The sequence below is a fragment of the Cavia porcellus genome, unplaced genomic scaffold (genome assembly GCF_034190915.1).
Source record: "Cavia porcellus strain 051 isolate PalLab524CR breed Dunkin Hartley unplaced genomic scaffold, mCavPor4.1 scaffold_8, whole genome shotgun sequence".
Taxonomy (NCBI): Eukaryota; Metazoa; Chordata; class Mammalia; order Rodentia; family Caviidae; genus Cavia; species Cavia porcellus.
Window position 1 is genome coordinate 63,485,492 of NW_026947491.1, and position 19,857 is coordinate 63,505,348.

At 34.9% G+C, this 19,857-nt stretch overlaps 1 protein-coding gene across 2 annotated transcripts in view; it reads right to left on the reverse strand.

The window, feature by feature from the left end:
• Positions 1–19,857, reverse strand: part of Ptprr (protein tyrosine phosphatase receptor type R) — a 276,029-nt gene that overhangs the window by 29,943 nt on the left and 226,229 nt on the right. The window lies entirely within an intron of this gene.

A 19,857-nucleotide genomic window follows, 5' to 3' on the forward strand; every position in this document is an offset into this window, starting at 1 on the left:
TGCAAACATAGACTACACATAGTTAATATTTACATTGTAAAACTTTTCCTTTGAAGAGATTTGATTAACCAAACACATATCTAGTAATTTGCCTTAACAAAGTGATTACTTAACTATTTGTGATCATAAGGCTCTTGTTATTTATAGATTTCAAAATATTTAGGTTATGCTAATAATAACAAATGATATAGTGCTTTCCCCCACACAAGTTACCCATAAGTAAAATACTACTTTATCTCTTCTAATATCTTTGCAAGGTAAACTGTCATGTTTTCTGCTTTTCACAGAAGATGAAATTGAGATGGGAACAGGACTCTGATCCAGAGCTGTGACCTTAAGTCCCAGATGTGTGCACCGCCTTAGCTTCCTCAGTAGGTCATTTCCAAACCGTAGCTACATTTTTGAGCTCCTCTAGCACTCACTCCCTTGCACATTTGTGCCAGCCATCATGGCCTCCTAACCCTTCCTCAAACACACCAGGAGACTATTTTGAGTGGCTGTTTCTTCTGCTTTATGTTGAATCTGTGACTGACTCCTCTTTTATGTGCTTTGATTAATGATGCCCACAATCACCACCTGATTTGATATAACAAACTGCTTCCTACCTCCCTTACCCTCTCCTTATAGTTTCTGTTTAAAATAGTGTTTCAGTGATACTCATATATAATACTTAATGGGCATACTTATACACTGTATATTATATAGAGTATATATTCAGTATATGACTATCACTTTGCATAGTATTTATTATGTGTCTTGTTTAGGATTTCTCTTTTTAGTTTATGCACTCATGGAGGAAGAAATTTTTGCTGGCTTTGTCAAAACTTGGATATAATCCGATTGTTTATACTAGTGATCAATAGTAGATAGTTCACATGTGTTTGTGAGATAATTGAATGAATATATACAGTACATAGAATTGGGTATTTTATAAAGAGAAATTATGGACTGAGCACCATTAAAGTTAGTTGGATAACAGATATTGAAGAGTATAGTACAATTGAATGCATATTTGGAAAATACATTGAGAATATATTCTTTCAAAAGTTCATATTATTTGGTTAGGTGTTTCACAATTTTGTATATCTCAGTGAAATAATCAGATGTAAATAAAAAAATGGATACGATCTAAGAATGAATATAAAGAAATAATTACACAATAAAATTTAATAGCTATTTAAAATAATATTTTGGTGAGTTATTAAACTCTCCATGCTGTGGAGAAATCACATCATGTTAAAAGCAAAGTATACAACAGAATACAAACCTCTTTTTCATTTTCCTTACATCAGTTTTGTGCCTTCACATGATTTCAGCCAAACCCTATCCAATTTTCATCTCTAACTCATGTATTTCTCCACAACTTTCGATTTATTTCTACCTACTCAATAGACTTTCTCATCTATAATTTTCCAGAATTCCTCAAACTTCAGCTTTGAAAAATGAAGTTTATTTTCTTCTTTCAAATCCTCCCCTTCTCCACATTGAGGTTCACAGGATGGCCATCCACTGAGCCTCTCAAGAAATCTTGAAGTCAACTCTCCCTCACCCCTCTCACGTTACTCAGAAACACAGCCCTGGGCTTCTTCTGCTGGGATGCCTCTTAATGTCTGTCCCTTTTCTTCACGCACTTTGCCACTGCCTTAGCTCAGTGTGGCATTGTTTCCTACCTGGAAGTCTGCACAGCTTCTCTTAACCCATTTCCTGCTTTCTCTTGTTTCTCTCAAATCCAGATCCCATCTGCTGTCACCAAATCACTCCTGGTACAGAAACTGTATTGCCAGTATATTTCAAAAAGCTCCTGCTGTGTATATAACAAATCTAGTTTTCAGAGTCCTCTGTTTTTCTGTTTTTCACTGCAACTTACCTTTCCAGTTCCATTTCCCTTTACTCCGTGCTGGGTCACATGAACTCTAGCCTCACAAAATTGCTCTGCTCAGGCACGCTATGTTTTGGAAGCTTCCATATTTTGTTCTTTTGCTAGACTGTATTTCCACCCTTGAGTACTTAGTCTTTAGATTGACAAGCATTGGGTGAGCTCTTTGACTAAATAAATGTAATTGAAATGAAAATATTCTATAATTTTATCAGATAGAGAAGAGAAAGAAACGAAAGAAGGGAAAAGTTAAAATATTATTTCTATTTGACTTTTCTGAGGTTAAATTTTGCAATATCTAAGTAAGTCAATGAACAAAAATGGGGTTTATATTAATAAACTGCATTTCTCAACCAAGGTGAAAGATGCATGTGAAAACAGAGGAAGATGTTAAATACTTGGGAAGCGTTACATTAGCCACATCACCAAGTAATTCACTGACTGTGAAAAATAAATTTGGTATGTCATTGCTCTCAGAGACCAAGAGTAGGTGGCTGGCCTTCTAATCCTTGCTTCCTCTTTGGGTCTGATATTGTGACGAGGCCATGATTAATGGTACAGCATTGAAATCAATCAAACCCAGATTAAAATTCGAACAACATCATCCACTAACTTTGAGGATTAAATAAAATGACTTAAACTCTCGGTTTTGGTTTCTTATTAGTAATACTGTTTAGAAGACAATAAAACTTATTTTTCAGAGTTAGTATCTGAGTTTTAACTGAACTTACTACATGGTTGTGCTTAGCACATATATATCATATGGTCACTACTTGTATCAACTTTATTTCATTCCTAGAAAGGAAGAAAGATGCAACCAGAAAGGTCCAGAGGTTGTCTGAGCACCCTGACTTCCTAGACACATGCAAACACTGCTTGTTATTTTTGGACTGGTCTGGTTTCGGATTTATAGGTTTTGGCCACTACATCTATTCTTCCTTCCTTCCTTCCTTCCTTCCTTCCTTCCTTCCTTCCTTCCTTCCTTCCTTCCTTCCTTCCACCCTTTCTTTCTTTCTTTCTTTCTTTCTTTCTTTCTTTCTTTCTTTGGGCCTGGGGATCGAACTCATGGCCTTCCACTTGCCAGGCAGGCACTTACACCACTGAGCTATATTCCCAGCCCCCATCTTTTCTAAGAATGGAATAATTCATATTAAGAAAGTCCAAAAACTGTGTTTTCAATTTTTTTATTTCAAAAGGAATTGTCTCTTTGTAGAGATTTATCTAAATAAAGGAATTTGAACCTGCTAGCAACTTACTTTTTTATTATCAGAACTAATTTTTCAGTTATCTTTCATTTTATGCTTATTTTCATTTTATAATATGTGAGTAACTGAGAATATTCAGGTTGTTAAATAAAAGATGGAAATTAGTCCTTTATGTATTATAAAGTAGAAAAGATCATAAAAATATAAAGCGTGGGAACTTCTAAAGATAACTCCACCTCCACATTCTTTGGAGGAAATGATTTTTGTCTACTCCAAACAATGATGCTTAACACAATTGAAAGTTGGCACATTTTCGGTAAACAGCACTTTCCTGGTGGTGTGGAGTCTGCTGTGTATTCTTTTTGAGCCAGACTTCTTAGTATCATTTGATCTGCAAAACATCAAAGTTTCCTCTACAGTGTTTTATTTGTATCTTTGAAGTGTCTGGACAGAAAGGAATTTTTACTTTAACTAGAAGAGTAATGAAACAGTTTTTAAACAGTCAAAAATATTTCTTGCAATATTTTGGATTATATCTGTCTTCACAAACACACATACAAAAACCAAGTAGCAGAATACACACAGTAGACATATAACATATTTGACCTTCATATCTCCAGAGAATGTGCCTCAGATATTAAGAAAGGTAAGAGGCTCAAAATGCTAAAAACCAACAGTTTTTTACTACCATTTTGAACTACACAACCAAAGAGAAAAACAAAGCCTCAACTACCTTTCAGTGTGGGGATTATTGTAATAGGTATTCTAACTTTGTGTGTTATTTTAAGGAGAATAAAAAAATAAAACTGATTAAGAATTTCAAAGCAAGATGATAGAAAATCAATAATGGTTATTATATTGCATATCATTGTCTTCAAAATAGTTGCTCAGATTACCAGATCTAGGCATGCAAAATTGATCAAACAATATAAGCAGTATTCCTTTCAATGAACTAATAGCATGTGTAGTACAATTATCTTAGCTATCTGATGAATATATATATATTCCCCCTTCCTTGTTTTCTACTTTGCCTCATGCTAGTTGTTTTTTCCTTTTGAGCAACTGCTTTCCCTTTCACAAATATTTACTGCATATTTTGGATTTTACTGACTCAGTTTCTTATACTGGGGAAGCAATGTGATGTTTACACACACAAGTCTGATTGATTTCACTTACAAATATGCTCTCTATTTGCATCCATTTACCTATAAAAGCCTTGAGTTTATTTTTCTTTATAAGTGAGTAGTACTCCATTGTATGAAAATAGCACATCTTTTTTATACTCCTCAGTTGATGGACATTTGTGTCATTTCCAAGATTTAGTTATTACAAATTGTGCTGCTATAAACATGGGTGCAAATACATTGCTGTGGTATGATGTTTTCAATTCTTCTGGGAAGATACCCAGAAGCAGAATAGCTGGGTCAAATGGAACATCTAATCCTAGTTTTTTGAGGACTGATTTCTACAATGTTTGTACCAACCTACACTCCTACGAGCAGAGATTCCTTTTCTTCCACAGCCCCACCAGAATTTGTTATTGAATTATTTTCGATGATAGCCAGTCTTTCCGAAGTGAGAAGTCAGAAGTAAAACAACATCTCAGTGTTGTTTTCATTTGCGTTTCTTGAATGACCAGTGATGCTGAACATTTTTACATACCTTTACTTGCCCTTTGTATTTCGCCATCTGGGAAGTGTGTACTCATTTCAGATACCCATTTTTGGACTGGGAGAAATCTAACTTTTAACAGTATCTTAATCAGTACATAGTGCCTTTATCATGACTGAATTGTAGGTAATGAACATTTTGGTAACTTATGCAAAGATTATTTAAACTTTTCAATATCTCCATTAATTTAAAAATTCTGCTTAATATAAATTTAGTACATTTTTTGCTTAGTTTGCTCTATGGTTTATGGCAGTTTATCAATTCTTTCTTTAATTTTTCCATTAATGCTTTAGGTATTTGGCATTTATGTCATACATTTACAGGTTCAGCATTGTAACTTATGTATCAGTTATATGTTTTAATGTTCTGTGTACCCTCTTCACCTCCAGTTACCTCTCTATTAACGATTGTTTTGACTGAAAGTCAGTTTTATTTGTTAAACACATTGTTTGTTCAGAAATAGTTTGGTGTCATTTTTTGTTTATTTTAACATTTTTGCATCCTCCTTTAGACAACATATAACAAAAAAATTAGACAATTTTGTAATCTCTGATATTTAATTGCCAAGTTACTCGTTTCTATTTATCATGATTATCAATCTATTTTTATTTGTTTCTACTTTTCAATTTGGTAAAAGTTTTTTTGATTTTTTTAACACCTTTTTTCTGTTTTTTTTTTTCTTTTAATTTATTTAAAAAATTCTGTCCTTTTGCCTTTTTGCCAGATTGGAAATATACATCCTACTTCTTTTCTGTTAGTATCTAATATTAAAAATTTTAAAAATCAATTAAGTTTACTGCTACATTTTATATATTATATATATAATGATCACATTCATCATAGGAAATTTAAATGTGTATATAATATATCTAGGTTCTTTTTTTTTATTCTTGTCCCCTCTCTTGAACTACTCTTTCTCTCATTTAAAAAGTTTTATTTACAGTTTTCTCTTCTTTTGTTTTTTATTTTCTTTTCCTTTCCTTCCTTTCCCTCTCTCCCTCCCCAATGGAACATTTTTTTTCCTATTTCACAATACATATTATTACATTTTGGTTCTTATTTATACTTTCACTTTCTCACACCAGAGAACAATGTGGTATTTATATGTGTGTCTGATTTATTTCACTTAAAAATATTGCCTTACCTAGAAATGTCTCAATTTTATTCTTTTTTATGGCTGAGTAGTACTCTATTATATATTTTTAAAACGCACATCTTTTTTATGCATTCACTGGTTGATCGCATTTGGTCTGTTTCCAAGATTTAGCTATTACTATAAACATGGGCATTCACATATCACTGTGGTATAATATTTTTAATTCTTTCAGAAAACATGAAGGAAGAGAATAGCTCAAATGGAACCTTGAGTTTTAGTGCTTTGAAGATTTCCACAGGGATTGCACCAGTCTGCATACCAACCAACAGTGGAGAAGAGTTTCTGTTTCCCCGCATTCCAGCCTGCATTTGTTATTGATTGATTTGTGGATAATAGCCATTGTTTTCTGAACTGGAATAGAATCTCAATATCATTTTAATTTGCATCCTCAAATGACCAGAGATGTTGAATATTTTTTCTTATATTTATTTGCCATATTACTTCTTCATTTGAGTAGTGCATAGGAATTTCAGATGCCCAGTTATTGACTGAGTCTTTAGATTTGGTTCAATAATTTTTTTGAGTTCTTACATATTCTAGATGTTAGTCTATCTAAGGAATAGTTGGCAATTTTTCCTCCACTTTGTAGGTTGCCTCTTCATTTTGTTGTTGATGATTTCTACTGTTGTGCAAACCTTTTTAATAGGATGAAAACTCAGTTGTTCATTCTTTGTAATATTTTCCATGAGATCTGGGTTTTATTCATAACGTATTGGACTCTCCCTGTGTCTTCAAGAGTTCTACTTATCCTCTCTTGCGGCAGATTTAGTGTTTCTGTTTTAATATTTAGATCTTTGATCCATTTTGATTTTAGTTTAGTACATGCTGGGAGACATGGGTCTAGTTTTAGTATTTAGCATGTGGAAAGCTAGTTTTTCTAGCACCATTTGTTAAAGAGTTATCATTCTTCCAGTGTAGGTATTTTGCCGTATTGTGGAAAATAAGGTGGCTTAGTGTGTCTCTGCATTGTCCAGTCCATTTCATTGCTCCTCAAGTGTCTCTCTCTCTGTTTCTGTGTCTGTCTTCCAGTACCACCTTGTTTTATCATGGTGATTTCAAGTCAAAGAGTGTAATGCTCTCTGCTTTGCCTTTGTTACCCAGAATTACGTTTGCTATTTTAGGTCTCTTTTGGTTCCAAATAAATTTTAATATTGCTTTCTCTAATTCTGTGAGGTGTGCTAATGGTATTTTGTATAACTATTTTGAAATTATGGTCATTTTCGCTATGTTGGTTCTTTCTACCTAAAAGCAAAAAATATCTTTCCATTTTCTGATGTTCTCTTCAATATTCTTTTCCAGAGTTCTGTAGTTTTAAATGTAAGAATATTTTACTTCCTTTGTTAGATTGATTCCTGTTTTATTTTTTACGCTGCTATTATGAAAAGTATGGTTTGTTTAATTTCTCTCTCAGTAAGGTTATTTGTGTACAGAAAGGCTATTAATTTTATGTCCAGTTGCATGACTGAATTTATTAAACATAGAAGTTTTTTGATTTTTTGGGTTTTTTTTGTGTGTAGTATATGTCATCTGCAAATAATGATAATTTAAGTTCTTCTTTCCTATTCTTTTTATTTCTTTCTCTTGTCTAATGGCTCTGACGAATGTTTCCAGAACTACACTGAATAAGAGTGGTGACAGTGGACGTCCTTGGCTTGTTTCCAATTTTAGAGTGAAAAGTTTCAATTTTTGACCATTCAGTCTGACCATGGTTGTTGGTTTGTCATAGATGGCTTGTATCAGACTGAGCCGAAGACCATCTATTCCAATTTTCTGTAGGGTTTTTATCATGAATGGGTGTTAGAATTTGCTAAATGCTTTTTGTGTGTTGAGACGATCACGTGATTTTTCTGTTCTTGACTTTGTTCATATTGTCTATTTCATTTATTGACTTGTGTATGTTGAACAATCCCTGCATTCTTCAGATTAATCCTACTTGGTCAACTTATATAACTGTGGTATTTTTCTGAATTTTGTTTAGCACTTTCTTATTGAGGATTTTTGGATTTACATCCATCAGGAAGACTGGACTTTAGTTCTCTTTTTTGGTTGAAACTTTCTCTGATTTTGGTATCAGGGTAATTCTTGCATCCAAGAATGACTTTGAGAATATTGCTTCCCTTTAAATTTCATTAAAGAGTTTGAAGAATAGTGGCATTAGATATCTAAATTTCTTGTAGAATTCAACAGTGAATCCATCAGGACCTGGGCTTTTCTTTATTGGTAGGTTTTTAATTGCATGCTTAGTTTTGTTGACTAATATTGGGCCATATAGAATTTTTATTTTCTTTTTCTCCTCCTCCCACTCTTCCCCTCCTCACTCTCCTCCTCCTTCCCCATTTCTTTCTCCTCCTCCTCATCCTCCTCCTCTTTCCCCTCCTCCTTTCCTCCTCCTTTTTCTTGTTCTACTTCCTTTTTTGGTGTTTTGAGACAGGGTCTTGCTGTGTATTCCAGGCTGGTCTCAAACTCACTAGGTAGCCCAGACTAAGCTCAAACTTACATATTATCTTCCTGCTTTAGCCTCCCAAGTACTAGGATTAAGGCATGTGCTATCACACCCAGCTAGAATTTTTATATCATCTTGATTCAGTTTGTAAACCTTATGTATCTAGGACTCTGTCCATTTCTTCTGTGCTTTCCATCAAGTTGAGTACACGTTCTTGAAGGAAGTATTGGTGATTTTCTGGATTTCTCCAGGATCTGTGTGGTTTTTCATTCTTGATTGCATGAATTTGAATCTTTTCTTTCCTTTTTTTTGATAAGGTTGGCTAGGGGCTTGCCAATTTAACTTAATTTTTCAAAGAACCAACTCTTCATTTATTTTTGTATTGTTTTGTTAGTTTCCACTGTTTTGATTTCTGCTCTCATTTTTATAATTTCCTTCCTTGTACAAGCTTTGAACTTGACTTGTTCTTATTTTTCTTGAAGCTTGAGGTTCAATATTAGGCCGTTTATTTGAGCTCACTGTATTTTTCCTGATGTGAGAATTTATTGCTATAAATTTCTCTCATAGGAGTACTTTCATTGTGTCCCATAAATTCTGATATGCTGTATTTATCATTTAATGATAAAATCTTTCTAATTTCTTCTTTAGTTTTATCTGTGATCCATTGGTTGTTCAGAAAGTTGTTAATTAATTTCCATGTGTGTTCAGGTAGTTTTGGTGGGTCTTTTGCCGTTGATTTCCAGTTCATTGCACTGTGGCTTGATAATATCCACAGGACAATTTCAGTTCCTTTGCATTTACTTAAGCACATTCTAAGACCTAGTACCTAGTTTATTTTGGTACAACATTACATATGCAGCTGAGAATAATGTGCATGCTGATGTTGTGGAGTGCACATTCTACAAATACCTATAAGTCCATTTATTCAAAAATTTTATTCAGTTTTACTTTTTTTTGTTGATTTTTATCTCTTGTTGATCTATCTTGTTGATCATTCCCTTGTAACAGTGAAGTACTGAGGTCTTCTCTGAAATTGTGTTAGTGCTTATTTGATTTTTAATGTCTGATAATATTTATTCTATACAATTGGATGTTTCAGTATTTGGTGCTTTGATATTTATAATTACTTTTTTTCATGAGTCTTAACATGTATTTCTATCCTTTCTATATTAGAGGGAGAAACAAAACAAAGCAAGAAAAAACAAAACATATTCCTATAAACATATGAAATGAAAAAGACATATAAGACTGTTGTACAAGGAGTTCTACCATAGTTCCTTTGTTGTCTCTTGTTATCTTCAATAGAATTGGCTATATCATCGGACATAGTATAATTGAATATATCAGTACATAACAGTATTAATAAAAACAGAACTTTGTATATAGTATTAAAACTTCAAGAGCAGGCAGTTATCAAACCAGAATGTGTATTGTAGAATCTTGTCATCTTCTGTGTAGTTGCCTATACTCTCAGACTTGATACTATCAATCATATCAGGTTTGAATAAAATCTGTTGATATGAAACAGCAACCAAACAAACCAGATTTAACTAAGATGAGTCATGATAAAACAGTATAAGTCATACAGGGCTCCAGATTAAGATATAGGAAATTAAAGATGATCGTTGTGATATATCCTGATGTTTTGGGGATAGGTGTCTATGCCCTCAAATCTAATGCAAGTAGAGAAACTGGGACAGAATAAAATCTATCAGAAAAAGAATAAAATCTGTCTAAGCAGAGTGGTGCAAGTAATGTGGGTTTTAAATCCTGATACACTATTAGCAGTATCTTCTGCCATCTTTTTTTTTAAAACTCTCCCTCCCTCTTCACTTCCCCAGGGTACACTGAGCATTTTTGGGTCTGACCAAGACCCTTGGTTTTAAATTTGGGGCTGGGGGTCAACCTGCTATTTATCTAAGTGGATCCAAATCTTCTTTCTCTTGGACTTGATCTTAATTGTATTCCTTTACCTATTAAAGCCTGTCTTTCCAACCTATCCACAAATACTGGTCTAGTTGCCCCTATTGCTCTCTGGTTCTCTGTCACATAGAGTATTTTTTTTCATATTTGATTTTCAGTCCACGTACTCTTTTCCATGTTAATTATATTTCCTATAAATAGCATCTCGGTGGACCCTGCCTCCTGATCTACTCCATGTGTGGTTCCTTTTTTTTAAATTTAGTATATCAAGGCCGTCCATATTAGAGATTATAACCAATCTTCTCTTCCTCATTTCTGTCTTGCTCTTTCTTTGCCATCAGTTATCTGCTTATCTTCTGCATTCTGTTTTCTGCTCAATTCACTGAGGCCTCTCTGCCACTGTCCCTGGAATACTAGTACTTTTCTCTCTCTCTAGAATGCCCTGCAGTATTCTCTGTAGAGTTGGATTGGTGGTTGCGAATTTCCCAAGTTCCTCTTTGTCTTGGAAGGATCTTGTTTCTTCATTAATTTCTAGAGACAGTTTAGCAGGGTATATCAATCTGGGTTGGAGGTTATTTTCTTTCAGGGCTTGAAATATTTCACTCCAGGCTCTTATTGACTTGATGGTTTGTGTTGAGAAGTCTGCCGTTATTCTGATGGGCTTTCCTTTATAAGTTATCTGTTTCTTGTCTCTAACAGCTTTTAATATTCTGTTCTTATATTGAATTTCTGGGATCTTGATTATTATATGCCTGGGTGTAGCTCTGTTTTGCTTGTAGGTGGCTGGAATTCTGTATGCCTCAGACATCAGAATATCATTTCCTTTTCCTATGTTTGGGAAGTTTTCCTTAATTATTTCTGTGAATAGCCTTTGTAGTTCTTTTGTTTGTACCCCAGCTTCTTCATTCACATTCTTTATTCTCAAGTTATAGATCCTCTTGTTGTCTTCTAGTCTTTGTATTGTTACTGCTTGTTTCCTTGTTATTTTAAAACAGTTTTTCCTTTCATAATCCCACAATGCAATGCTGTCCTCCAGTCTGGATAATCTATTCTTAGTTTCTTTCAAGCAGATCTGCCATCTTTCCATAGAGTTTTTAATTTCTTGGTAATCTCTTTGAATCTGCTTCGTATTCTATATTCTCTTTATATTCTTCATCAAATGGTTCTCTCCTTTGTGTGAGTTCCTCCATTCTCCCATCTGTGTCTGCTTGAGGGGAACTTAGCATCTCTTTTATTAGTCTTCTTATATCTTGCTTCATTTGGCTAAATATTTCACTTTTGAACTCATCTATGAGGTCCCAAAGTTATCACTTTATGTTCATTGGTGCCATGTCTGATATTGCATGTTTGCTGTTCTCATTCTCTTTGTATTTACCTGTCCTGAGTTAATGTTCTCCTGGTTGGGACCTGGGGACTTTTTGTTGTTGCTTCCTCTTCCCAACTTTTTGTTTCTTCCAAGAGGCCCCAGTTTCTTTCTTTGTTGGTTACAATTCTTCTGAAGCCTGCTGGCTAGGTGACCCTTCCCACTGCAGTGTGCCAGTGAGCTGCAAACAGGGGCAGCTATGCTGGCCCCTCCCCTCCAGATCAGTCAAGCTGCTGAGGCCTGTACTGTATTACTTTGTGACACCTCCCCTCCAGATAGGTCAAACTTCTGAGGTTCACTGTGTTACTGTGTGCCACTGCATAGGAAATTGATTTTGGATGACCTATTGGGTCTCAGCCAGGTTGCATGACCCAGGCCTAGCTCACTCCACCAATCCTGTTCTGGAAGGGACCAACTGACTGAAGTCACTGCTGCCCCTTGTACTTTTCAGTCCTGCCCAGTCCCAGAATGTCATGTGCCGGAGCCCCCTTTTCTGTGGAATGGCTCCACTCCCATCACTCACCACAGGTTAATGCAGGCTCCCCACCAGCTCAGCTCTCCATTCAGCTGGCCAACCTTCGACCTCAGTGTGACTGCGCCTCCAGTGAGTTGAAATGGTGGGCCCTCAGAGGGCTTGGCAAGTTGCCCTCTGCAGTGGGAGCATTGATCCTTTAGCTGTTCAATTAAAACATAATAGCACCAGGACTGTATGTTTGATTGGTTCTTCTCACCTTAGTTTCTTCCTGGGATAAGAGAATTCATCTCCCTCTGTTTGGGGCTCCCCATGCTGTATTATGCTGAATTCTAAGTTGACTATTTCAGGGAGCCTCTGTAGCCAGCTGTTATCTACCTGCCATCTTTGCTCTGCCCCTGATCTCTCTATATTTATAATTATCATCACTTGCAGTTTTTTTTCCCCTTTACAAGTATGTAGTGACCTTCTTTGTATCTCTTGATCAGTCTTGGCTTGAAGTTCGATTTGTGTGCAAACACAATAGCTACCCCAGCTTTTTGCTAGCTTCCTTCACATGAAATGTTGTTTTGCATCCTTGACTTTCAGTCTGTGAATTTGTTTTTGAGTTAACTGCATTTCTTGTATGCAGCATATTATTGTTTCTTTCTTTCTTTCTTTCTTTTTTTTTTTTTTTTTTTGGTCTTTTTGAGACAGGGTCTCACTATGCAGTTCAGGCTGGCCTTGAGCTCACTTTTTAGCCCAGGCTGGTCTCTAACTCACAATGATCCTCCTGCCTCAGCTTTCCCAGTGGTGGGATTACAGGCATGAGCCACCATGCCTGGCTCCATGGTTCTTGTTTTTTGATCAAATTTCTGTCAGTCTTTGTGGTCTTGAATTTCTTCAGTTCTTTGTCATGGAAGTGTCTTATTTCTCCATTGATTTTGAAAGATAATTTGGCAGGTACATCAATCTGGGTTGGTGTTTTTTTTGTTTTGTTTTGTTTTTTCTGCACTTAAATGCTTCACTCCAAACTCTCCTTGACTTTAAGGTTTGTATTGAGAAGTCCGCTGTGATTCTGATAGTTTTTCATTTATAGGTGATTTGTTTCTTCTAATAGCTTTTATTATTCTATACTTGTGTTGAATTTCTGGAACTTTGACATGGTGTCGATTTTTTATTTTGATCACAGATAACTTGAGTTTCACATGCCTTACTTTTCTGTACTTATCTGCATGTCAAATTCTTTTTCTGTAGTTGGGAACTTTTCTGGCATTAGTTCTTTGAACATATTTTTTGTTTGCACTGGCTCTTGCTTTATCGTTGAGCTTATCAATCTTATATTGTCCTTCTTTGCATCAAACTGCAACTTTTGAATTGATTTTTCATCATTTTTTTGCTCTTTTATAGAAGTCTTTCTTTTTGTGATTGTGAACTGGAATCTTGTTTCCTCAGTCTGATATGGTTCATTTTACTACATATACGTTCAACAGAATTTTTAATCTCTTGGATATCTGTTTGAATATGTTTCATGAATTCTTTTTCTTGTGTTAGATATTCATAGTTTCTATCGTTTTTCTAAATTCTTCTGTTTTTTATCTTTGTCTACGGTAGATTCACTCAGCAAGTGCTTCATTATGATTGTCTTTGATTGTCATTTCTCTCTCTCACTCTTTCTTTTTAACCCAGAAAGAATACTACTGATCTGATTTTATCTATGGCTTCATTCATCTGTTTTTTTTTTTGTTTTGTTTTGTTTTAATTTTTGTTGACACCATTTCAGAAAATTCAAGTGAAAGGCTTCTGATTTCTTCAATCTCATTGTCCCCTGGATTTTTCTCTTTGGGCTAGGAGTCTGAGGTTGCATTTTGTTTCTAGTCATTTTCTGTTTTTTAAAGTTTAGTTTTCTGTGTTGATATTGGTATGTTGTTTATGGTAGGTAGCTTCATCACTAGCATTGAGGCTTAGCTAGGAAACATCTATTCCTCAGACATATCTTCTATGTGTAGTTGGCTCTTGGCCTTTCTGTCTGTTCCAAGATCTGACCTTACAAATTTCTTAGGGATGAGAAGTTGCTATCTATTTGGCCCAGCAATCAGTATTTTGGTATTGTACTATGGTGATGATTATGACCCCAGACAATCACAATGCTATCATGCAAGGGAGATCAACTGACAAAAGGTATGATACCCTGGTAAAGTAGTACAATTAGTAACAACAAGCACAGTCTAAAAATTGACAAACTGGCAACTATTAATTTGGTTCCTTTAATAATAAAAACAAGATCTACACTTATTATAACTAAATCCAACATGGACAAGGAGCCTGTATATAAAGTATATAAGTCCCTCACTCTTGAGTGTGAGGGATTAAGAGGGATAGAGGAAAAATAGAGAGGCAAATGAAAAGATAGATAGTAGAAGCAAGACTGAAAGACAAAGGCAGATCACTCAAAGTTTGGGAGACTGGAGAGGAGGAAAGTAGAGAAACAATAAAGGAGAAAACAAGGGGATATTGAAGCAAACCAGAGAGACTAGAGACAATATTCACTCACATGAAAGTATATAAAAAAAAAAAAAACAAGAAAGATAGCTGAGGTAAAAACAGATTTTAAAAAGTCAAATAAAATAAAACAAACAAAAATAAATACCTAAATATCAAAAAAAAAAAAAGACAGGAAAAAAATTCTGTAAAATTTCTCTGGCATCCATAGTTCTGAGATAGTGTCCAGCTCTAATCCCAAATCTGTGCTGAACTCCACTAAGTCTGCAGTAAGATTAGTATGGTTGTGGGGGTGACTTTAGCTTCTGGATTTGTGGAGCTGAGGACAGAGTCCTCAACCAGCAACTTTCTTGATGTCCCTAGGTAGTCCATCCGTGTCTCCTTGCCCTGTTTGCCTCTGCCTCACTCCTTAGTTGCTGTGGCACCCTCAAAGAGGGTGCTCTCAGTCTCTTGGTCCTGTGCACAATTGGTCCCTCCTGGTCCCTGCCTGTGTTCCTCTCCATTGGTAAGTCTCTATCTTCTCTCCCAGCTGGAAGCAGAGTGGGAGGAGTGCTGTTGGCAGATTCGCTGTACCTGCCATCTCTGTGGAGACAGCCAAATGCTTTGTCTCACTTCTCTACTCTCTCTTGTGCCTTGGGTGGGGGAGTGGAAGTGTGGGTGGATGGTGGGGGGTGATAGTGAACTAGTCATCCTTCTGTAGCCTAACACAGCTTAAGTCCTTTGTCCCTCTCCTCTCTCAGGCTTCTGGGTGCAGAGCAGGAGGTGTGGTGCTGCTCCACTCACTACCTTCACAGTTGCCACTGTGGTTCCTAATCTTGCTGTTGGTAGAGGTTCCAGTTAGCCTCTATGGTGCATGACAAAAAGCAAAGCAAAACAAGACAAAACATTGGTAGCCTATCAGGGAAGGAGCAGCCTCTTGGTTATTTGCCGCCATGTATGCTAGTGAAATTTTCTGCTAGGCTGTAAAGTCTCTGTTTGGAGGAAGACAAATGAGCTGAGTGCCCTATCCCAAATCTGTCCTGTGTAGCTTGACCTTTCCATACTATTGCAGTCCATCAGTTTTTTGGGAACTTCTCAGAATGGTGGTTCCTGCTCCACATGCAGGTGGAGGTCCTGCAGGCATCCCTGTGGGCTGCTGCACTGTGTTATAAGGACCTATGTGTATGTGTAGCATACAATTTGAGTGACTCTTCTTGAATATAGAACAACTGCTGCAACATTGATTATATAGAAGCTTATTATTATATACTGATATACACAAAGCTGACTATGATATTTCCTTCTCTCTTCAATTGGCTCTAAGCATTGCAAATAAGACTAGTTGAGGTACTGGTATGCAATCTCTAAATCCACCAGTCTCCTGTTTCTTCTGCAAAGTACTCTCTGGAAAAGATGTGAGCACAGTGGGAAGACAGAGCCAGTCAGTTCCAGGAATGTCAACTGTGTAGGAGCCTCAAAATAAAGAGACTATGATTCCCCAGGGCACAAAAGTTTACATCAGAAACTAAAGCAGCAGCCAACAACAATTCAATTGCTTACCTTACTTGAATTATGCAGATTGATCCTTCTGCATGTCATTCGCCCTCATTTTGCAAAAATGCTTTTCTCCCTACCTGGCAAGCCCAAGTTACTCACACAGTTCCCACCATCCTCACTGTCACTCATCCTTGAGCTCCCCCTTCTTCATGAGATAATAAATTCTAGGAGAAGCCTTGGATCAGGGCCTTTGTCCACATATGCTCACAGGGATTGAGTTTAGGACTCCTTGCCTGCCCTTAAATGTGAATATGTCTTGGTGTATTCGTTCTCATTGTGGGTGGCATTGGAGGTGCTAGATTGAAATTAACTTGCTGGAATTCCAATAATGTCTCAATGTGATTACAAATACAACTTTTTGGATCCTGAGGAATATTAAAAAAGGGATTACAATACTTCGATTACAATACTCAGTATTTGGGATTACAATATGTATGTTTGCTTGATCAACAAGTCTCTTATTTCAAATTGATTTTGTCATCAGGATGTATGTTGCTCCATTTCTTCCAACTACCTGTATTTTGAGTTGATTTTCTCTGAGTGACTCCAATGTGGATCCTCCTCTATTTAACCACGTCGAATCCTCTTGTTTAGCTTAAAATCTAAACTTAGTCAAAGTTAGGACATTTTCATGACTAACGCAAAAATATTTTATGTTTCTTTATATTCTCTTATTGTTCATCATTTTAGTTCTGCTTTCATTACTGCTTTCTTTGGTCACTGTTTTACTTTTGAGTCCTTTTTTTGCTGGATCAAATGTTTTTCACTCAATACTCCTAGCAGTTTTTTCGGTAAGATGCTGCTATTGCTGAATTCTTTAATTTTTTTGTTTGTCTGAAAAGATTTTCTTCTCTCTCATTCCTGTATGATAGATTTGCTGGGGTTTGGGTGGTTGATTTAACCATTTGTAGATATCGTACTGTTTTGGGCTTTTATTGACACTGTCGCTATTGTCAATAGTGATTCTGGTTGTTAATATTGTATCTTTGGTGTTTTCATTTCCACAGATGTGTCTACCTGAGTGTTTATTTTTCATTATCCAAACTAATATTTATTGTGCTTTTCAAAACTAAAGCTCAAGTGTTCCATAATATTTGGAAAACCTATAGCAATTATTTCTTCAAATATTACTTGTTTCTTCTCATTATATTTTTTCTCTTCTGAAGCATCAATGTTTTGGGCATTTAAACATCCCCTATGTCTCAATTCTCATGCTTTTGTTGATTTTCTTTTTTTAAAGTCATTTCTTTAATTACATTTTCTAACTCACTAATTATTTGTTCATCTGTGTCCAGCCTTATAAAACTAAGATTAATTTTAATTTTAGTGTCTATAAAACATTTATTCCTTTTTAAGAATTTTTAATTATTTTTTTATTTTCTATTTAAAAAAACAAAACAAAATAGAAAACGGGTAGAAATAGTACATACTTTCAAAAAAATAAACAGTATTAAATCACTTGTTGATGTTTACATATTGTCTTCTTACAAATAATTGTTCAAGATAAAAAAGTGGAACATATAAATGGGAATTCAAACTGGGAGACTGCAAATAGTTCAGTCGAACTACCTAATAAAATCTTAGTAATATGGCTATCAATTCTACACACTTAAACATGTACGCATTTATCCATATCTTCATTTATGTTGAGATTAAATAAACTAAAGTAGATTAAAATCACTCTGAATAAAGATTAATAGTATTGCTGGATTTCACATCATGACACTCTGGAATCAGCACTGGGTACTGTAGTGACTTTTTTTCCTTCAAAGCATTTGTTCATTTCCTCATATGTCGTAAGATCAGTTCTTGTAAACTGTTTATAGGTTTTACACAAGCCTGAGTCCTAACAAAACATTTATTCCTGATACTTTTTTGTTTTGATTATATATCTTAGTCTTTTTCATAGAAACTTGCTTTTCATCATTTATTTTATTTTGTGTTTGTGTTGTAAATTATTTTTAAAAACCTATGTAATTTTAAGTATTTTTATTTCTTGTAGATCTCTCTAGTATTGGTTGCTTCTTCTGATTTTTTCTTTTAATGTTTTATTTATTGTGTGACTCATAATTTTAACTTGTGAACTTATATTTGAGATTTTTTGGGGGGAAATTCTGTCAGACATATGTGGAGATTATATTATGCATCTAAGAAATTTTTCTTCTGTTTCTGTTGAGTGTGCAAAGTGTTATCAAGCTGTTATTAGTTTTGATATTAATTACTTCGCCTGGAAAATCTGGTTATAATATTCTGAGGTTTCTCAATTTTGAATATTCAAGAGAGCTGTTTTATCCTACCAAAAGTCCATATTTAAATAAATTAATTTTCCATTGTAATCTTTTCTGATAGGCAGATTTTGCCTTTCAGTTTTCATTAAATCCATATCCTTTGTAAGTGCTCATTTTTTTATTTAGAGAAAAAAACAAAACAGAAAAAAGGGTAGAATTGGTATAGAATTAAAAAAAAGTAATAAATCACTAGTAGATAAATTACATATTGTTATCTTAGAAGCAGTTTTTCAAGTTGTAGGTGCTCATTTTAGTCAGGTTTCAGTTCCAGTTCCTAACTCCTGCAATCCTGAGATTTGTGTCCAGTTCTTACATGCAATTAAAACATGAGAAACCTTAGTTCTCTGATTTTATACCTTTTTATTAAATTTTTGACTACTAGATTTCTTTAGTGTCTCCAAACTTTGTAATACATGCTATTTCATATTTTACCCAGTGTACGGTTTTGTAGGCAGAGTTTTTCAGGTTGCATAATCAACTATATTAAATAAATATTATAAACATGCATACATAGAAGTACACAAAGAGCAAATATACCTTTTAAACCTTAAGAGTATTTTTCTGTTACAAAGCTAAACTGTCATGTATTTTAAACAGCTCTGCAGGACCCGTCAGTCACTTAATATGTTGTCAGGTTGATGTTGTATGTAAAACAGGTGAGTATTGTGGGTTATAATTATGATATCTCTTGATATTATACCAGGCTTATAGAAATTTGTTCATTGCTAGACCATACATATAGTTAGTTTGGTATATAACCTCATATATTAGCCAAAAATATACTTTGTTTTCAAATATGAATTTTAGGAATAATGCTTCATTTATTGTAGCAGAAACCAAAGAAAATATCAAACTTTAAAAAACTTGTGAGTTATTGCTTTGTGAGCCTAGATTGTCTCCATTAGTAGCAGGGTTATGCTACAGTCAAGAGTTATAACCCATCAAAAGAACTTAAGAGAAGTTTCAGTTTCCTAAACTGTTACTGTCATGGTGAAGCCCTGGTATTGTGATTTTGGCAAGAAAACAAACAAATAAAATGTTGATCAAAATCAAGTGGTAAGGGGGCTGGAGGTTTAGCTCAGCGGCATAAACGCCTGCCTTGCAAGCAGGCGGTCGTGAGTTTGATCCCCGGTACCGATAAAAAGGAAAAAGACAAAAAAAAAAAAAAAAAAAAAAAAAAATCAAGTGGTAAATTATCCCATTAGATACCCTAAAATATGAGAAGCAGCTATACAAGCACTCTTTAAGAGTCTCTAATTTTATTTTGCAATGCAAAATGTGAAACAAGTTACAGTGCAAACTAAATGTTTAGAAAAGCATAGAAAGAGAATCTAATTTTATTCCTTTTTTTGCATTTCTTACTATAAAGAAGAGAAAGTTGCTTTTTGTCACTTCCTTTAAATTTTTCTTTCAGTCCCACTTTTTAAAGGGTGTTCACCTTCC